Below are 6,000 nucleotides of genomic sequence, written 5' to 3'. Positions count from 1 at the left end.
ATCAAAAAAGCAAAGGGTGTCTACTTTGAGGAATCTAAAATATTTGACATGTTTTCAGTTATTTCACACTTTTTTGTTAAGTACATAATTCCACATGTGTTCATTCATAGTTTTGATGCCTTCAGTGAGAATCTACAATGTAAATAGTCATGAAAATAAAGGAAACACATTGAATGAGAAGGTGTGTCCAAACCTTTGGCCTGTACTGTACTGTAAGACCCCAAAAGCCTTTTTATGTTCATAATTTCTTGATGTCACACTAAATGATATGGTGTCACGCCATATGATAAACCACACCACATAACAATCTGTTAATGCAAAAAGGTGTATTATATGTATTTCACAAACAACAAAAGACAGTTTAAGACGGGTATATCACGTAAAGGTTCACTGTTAAAAATCACAACTGTGGAAAACAGAATGCCACCAAATATTATTACAATATTTGGTGGCATTCTGTTTGTTCCCTGAGCTTTTCTCTTCTCGATGGTGGGCTTCAGTCTGAATGTTTGTAGTTCCCCTTTGAGTTTATTCTCCTCAGAGCTGTTAAAAGACAAATTCAACGTCAATGTATTCAGATATTTAAAAACATATCCTGCATTATAATCTGATTCAATTGTTGCAATTACGTATAGTGATAAAGACAACATTAATATTACTGTTGTCTTTAACGCCAGGATTTATTTTCTCAGACTACTATTGATATTTAGAATGTCAAATATATAGCTTTTGCATCCAAGGCTGTAGTGTGATTGAGTGAGTGTGTGTGGGGGTGATTTCTGTGTTATGTGTGTGGGATTCACCGAACATGTAATAGGTATACATCCTAAATAATAAATGTTACAAATTTTTAAATATTTCAAAATATATATTACACATAACTATTCATTAAACATATGTATGAAAAAAAAACTTATTTATGAAAGAAAATGCAGTTTATATCATATAGTGTGACAAATAAATCATATGGTGTGACGAGAAAACCCGGTCACACAATATGATATGGGGTCACACCTTATGAAGTTTCATGCACTTAGCAGAACAATGAGTCTTGTGGCTACATGCTAGCACCAAAATGATATGCTCATGCAGTATGGTAACATAGATTTAAAGGTAATATTGACAAAAAGTAATTTACTTTTGACATTTTCCTGCAAAATGGGTCACACCAAAAGACAGCAAAAAGGGGTACTCAAGTAGGAGTGCTGGAAATACTTGATTTATTGACAGAAATATGAGCGATAACTCACCTGGAAAACTTCCAATATCCTTCTGAGATGTTGTTATACTTCCTGAATGAAGAAGGACCCCCCCCCATCCCCAAAGGTCTCCAGACAATTGCCCATTTAAAAAAATTTATTTAGGGTCACACCATATGTTATCGATTTTAGGACAAAATCTTTTTGTTCAGGGCTGGTTCAAAATATTATGCCTGGACTTTTAAAACAGCAGACTTACAAGTAGACATCTGTGGTATTAATATGTAATTAAATAAAGGGAAAATATATAAATTGTATTGGTTTTATTCAAAATCAAACTGTATGAAATGGGCTTGGGACAGTCACGCCATATGAGCTTTTCCTGGTTTGGATGAAAATTGTGAAAAACAGGAATTTGACTGGGAATGGGCTATATGTTAATATAAAACAGCTTTTTTCTGAACAATACAACCACATTTATTTGCAGATTAGACATTTCTTTACTTAGGTTTGACACTCGGGACCACAAAAAGGCCATGTCACGTCAACCATCCATTTCTTACTGTCCTTTCTGTTTTTTTATTCTTTATGTGTTAAGTGAGTGTTGCCAGAGGCGTGGAGGGGGGGAAGGGCAAAATTCCTTGTTTGTTTACGCAAACCTGGCCAATAAAGCTGATTCTGATTCTGATTCTGATTTACACTTCCCTTTTGCATAGGATGGGGGCACCAAAGTTCAATAATAACCTGTGGTGCCTGTGTGCAGCCGGTGTGGCTCCTTGTGGCAGCCCAGCAGCAGCAGCACTACAGCAGAGAGGAGCAGGAGGCTGCTCTCCGTCACGTGTTGAATAAATCAGACGTCCAGCGCTCTGCCCCACACTCTGCTTCCAGTCAGCATGCTGCAGCAGTGGCTCTGCCACCAGACACACACACACACACACACACACACACAAACACACACACACACACACACACAGACAGTGGATGCCGAGAAGTTGATAACGTCTACCAGAAGAGGACGACTGGAAAGTTTCACAAGCCGCAAGTTTGACTTGACAACTTGACTTTTAATCTTTTTTTCTTTTTTTCCACTGGGAAGAAATCGGAAAGAACTAACCTAAATAGGAATTTTGCAAAGAAAGAAATTGCGTGCAACGAAGGCGGTAGGGGGGGTGGATCTCTGCAACCACTGGCAAAGGATACAAGTCCTGAAATGGATGTAACTCTGATTTTGGACTTCATAAGGGAATACTGAGAAAAATCTGGATATCTTGAAACTCAGCTTGTCTTCTCTAAAACACAGCGGAGCAACAGATGAATGTGAGTAACCTATAGATCCCTAGATCCCAGCATGTCCCAGATCTGCTCAGGACCCGGCGCGACCAGGTTGTCCATCAGTTCATCCACTTTTTCTTCCACTAGTTTAATGTTTAACACGCTTTACAACTCACTCGCTGATCCCCTGCCTGCAGTGCCTAGATACTAGATACCTAGATACCTAGTAACAACGTTGACTACTTTTCTTCTTGCGGTCCATCTCTGTCATGCTCAGACTTATGTAGCGGTAGGCTATAATGGTCATTACCGTTCCAATATTGTTGAAACATGAACCTATTTAGCTTTTAAAATACTCTGTTACAAAGTTGATTTGAAATGTTCTTTAATTTGCATGTATGAATCTACTCCTGACTTTTTTTTTTGGTAACAAGTCTAACGCATAGACAAGCTCAGCGTGCGCGCACACTTTGAGCATCCAAAATATTGTTAAGTGCACGTCAGGTCGCTGCGTTCGTCCTTTGAGACATTCCTCTCTGACTGGTCGACCTATGGAGTTATCTCATTGTCCTCGCTCCGCCGCCTCTCTGCTCCTCCAGTGGAACGCACACCGAATCGTTACCCGCACGTTGGCCCAGTGATGGTGTTCACTGACCGTGAATAGGTGTTCCTTTTCCCTCAATTAACACATTCATTCATCCCCCCCTGGGTTCCATCGCCGCGCACTTCAGTTGTGAGTGTGATGGTTGCCATGGTGCAGCTGCGTAATTGTGCTGCCTTTTTTTTTGACTTAAGACACAAAAAAGAGTGCAGGGCAGTGGGCAGGCTCCTCCTTTCTTTTCTCTTTTCTTTTTTCTTTTTACTCCCCACCAGGCATCAGTTTGAGGAGCACGGCAAAGCCCTGCTTTGGTTTGATTTCAGTGCCACCTCTCTAATTCTTACATTAGATGTTCAGTAACATTGATGCTGCCCGTCTACTAATTATGCCTACTTATCAGAATCAGAATCAGTTTTATTGGCCAAGTATAATTACATACACAGGGAATTTGACTTTGGTAGGTGTTAACTCTCTACACATACAACCAATAGACATGTAGTAGTAAAAATTCAGCAGACAAATAGTAATATAGACACATACTGTACAATAGAGACAACAATATACATATAGGCACATATCAACATAATATACAAAAATACAAATTAAAACATAATATCAAGACAAGTACACATGGAGTGTATACATAATAACATGAGGCTAATTGACCAGACCCTAGTCTCAACACCACTTTTTTTTTTTTTTTTTTTTTTTTTATGTAATTGTCAGTGCACCCTATCTATCCAATTATCCATCCATTAGGGCTGGGCGATATGGAGAAAATCAAATATCACGATATTTTTGATAAAATACCTCAATATCGATACCGCAACGATATTGTAGTGTGGACTAGTGGTGCTTTAACAAAATATTTACACAATGAGATTTTTGATACATAATCATCAGTAATGTGGATATAATGACAAAGTGGGTAAAGGCAAATAATAGAGTCTGGTACGTTCAGAAAATGACTGTACTTTACTGTAATGCAGCCTTTAAAACCAGGAAAAGACAACACTTATGCCATATTACAATATCCAAAATCTAAGTTGATATCGATATAATATCAATATATTGCCCAGCTCTACCATCCATATGCTTAGTTTTTGGTCAATTCTAAAGTGTTTATGATAATTGCCAGCAGCGATGTGTCTCCTGTCTAGAGCTTTATTCAAATGTGTGTCATTTTTAAGACTGCGTTGAGTTATAAGATATAACTCAGAGAAATCAAACAAAAAAGCAAACCTGATGGATAAAACCGCCACAATTTGGACCTCCACAGCTTTTCTAACATTCCAAGGATTATGTCATAAACCCTTGGTGCGGTGCATGAAGTAATCATTTCACTAGTATTGTATTTGTAGCTTGCATATGCTGTTGATGAAGCAAGTGTTCCAGACTCCTAAAAGGGAAATTAAAAAGCCGGGATATGTTTCTCCCAGGACGGCCACGCCAACACCACCCAGAGAGTTTCTTGCTGCTGCCTTACATGTCTGAAAATTGTCTAGCTGCAGTCACTGCGGTTTGACTCATCTCCTTGCAGTGTCGTCATCAGAAAAATAAGTCAAGTGTGCATCAACCAGGGTGTCGTGCCAGAAGGCTGTCATCTCTGGAGTTTGTTTTTTCATTTGTGACCAGACTCTGTCACCTAAAATAAATAATCTGTATCAATGCTGAAAGCAGGAAACCCTCAAATGTTTAAATCCCACCTGTGTAGAAATTGTAATGTGACTGTCCACATATGAGGTGAACTTTGAACTTGGATTTAGTAATGTTGTCCAAACTCTCCTTGCACCCCTGCTACTGTAACCCGATGGACATGTGTTTTTAATGATGCAACCACTAGCACCCCCAACACAATATCATGTCAGGTGTCATCTTCAAAGACATGAGGTATGTGTTTTTTTTTAATCCGGAACATCTTACACAAACAGCTGAAGCAACCCATGCTGATCTTGCTGTGGGAAAGAGATGATCCTTCTAGTCACGGACCCTCCGAAACCTTTAGCTCGTCATGAAAAAGGAGCCGGTGTGTTTTCCCAATACCATGCTTGTTATGGCCAGGAAGTGCATGCGTAGCTGAGGCTCGTGATGGCTTTGCCTGGCCTTTTTACATGCCGAGGGACTAGCGTTTCCAAACGCTGCACTTGTGAGAGCCAATAGTTTGGCAACCATTCAGGGCTTTTTAGTTTGCTTTGTGTGAAGCCTGTCATCCTCATGTCCAGTCAATCTGCAGTTCTGTCTGTGGTTCCCATTATGGCTCCATTGAGCCGCAGGCTGCCTGGCATGTTCTCCAAACCTCAGAAGTTTTCTCTGAGTTAACTGGAATCATGACATGGAATTAGGAGCTCATTTTACATAGTCTGTCACTATGGTTGTCCCTCTTGGCCTGTTGGTGGTGAAAAGGGTTTGGTTGTGTTAATTAAAGTACTGCGGCCGAAGTACTGTACTTGGAGTTTGTTTTTGATGAATTGCGATGGATTTTAATCAGTGCTTTGGTTGCATCCCTTTAAATCAGATATTCTGGATTGATCAGGAAAGCACCACATTTTATTCACAAGATACTATCTCAAATATCCTGTATGATTGCAGTTTAAGATATTAGATTAAGATAAGTATTTGATTATTATTCAATATCCCCAAGATATGTATTCTCACATGAAATGATATGACTTGGCCAGTTTGATCTGTGGCAAATCCACTGTATTAATTATAATGTTTAGCAGTATCTTTTTCTCTACATGGTTAAATGTCATATTTGTATTTCATAAAAGAGGTTTGGCATCCTTCTGTGTAATGTAGGTATTGGCTCATAGAGGGAGGCAGCCATGTTTGCTCAGATGTATTGTCTATTGTATGTTTTGCCAAACCAAAGGCCTGCTTGTCTTGATCTTGTAGTGAAAGGAAGACAAATAGCACTGCTCAGAAAAGTGA

At 39.2% G+C, this 6,000-nt stretch overlaps 1 protein-coding gene across 1 annotated transcript in view; it reads left to right on the top strand.

The window, feature by feature from the left end:
* The first annotated feature begins 2,176 nt into the window (after positions 1-2,176).
* The window catches only part of LOC114551763 (protocadherin-16), a 114,392-nt gene continuing 110,568 nt past the window's right edge, over positions 2,177-6,000 (top strand). The window contains exon 1 of the mRNA XM_028572723.1: positions 2,177-2,516. The gene's annotated coding sequence lies outside the window, so the exon portion shown is untranslated. The remainder of the gene's footprint in view (positions 2,517-6,000) is intronic.

This window comes from Perca flavescens, chromosome 3 (genome assembly GCF_004354835.1).
Source record: "Perca flavescens isolate YP-PL-M2 chromosome 3, PFLA_1.0, whole genome shotgun sequence".
NCBI lineage: Eukaryota > Metazoa > Chordata > Actinopteri > Perciformes > Percidae > Perca > Perca flavescens.
The sequence above is the reverse complement of the archived record's forward strand: the minus strand, read 5'-3'. Positions and strand labels throughout refer to the sequence as shown.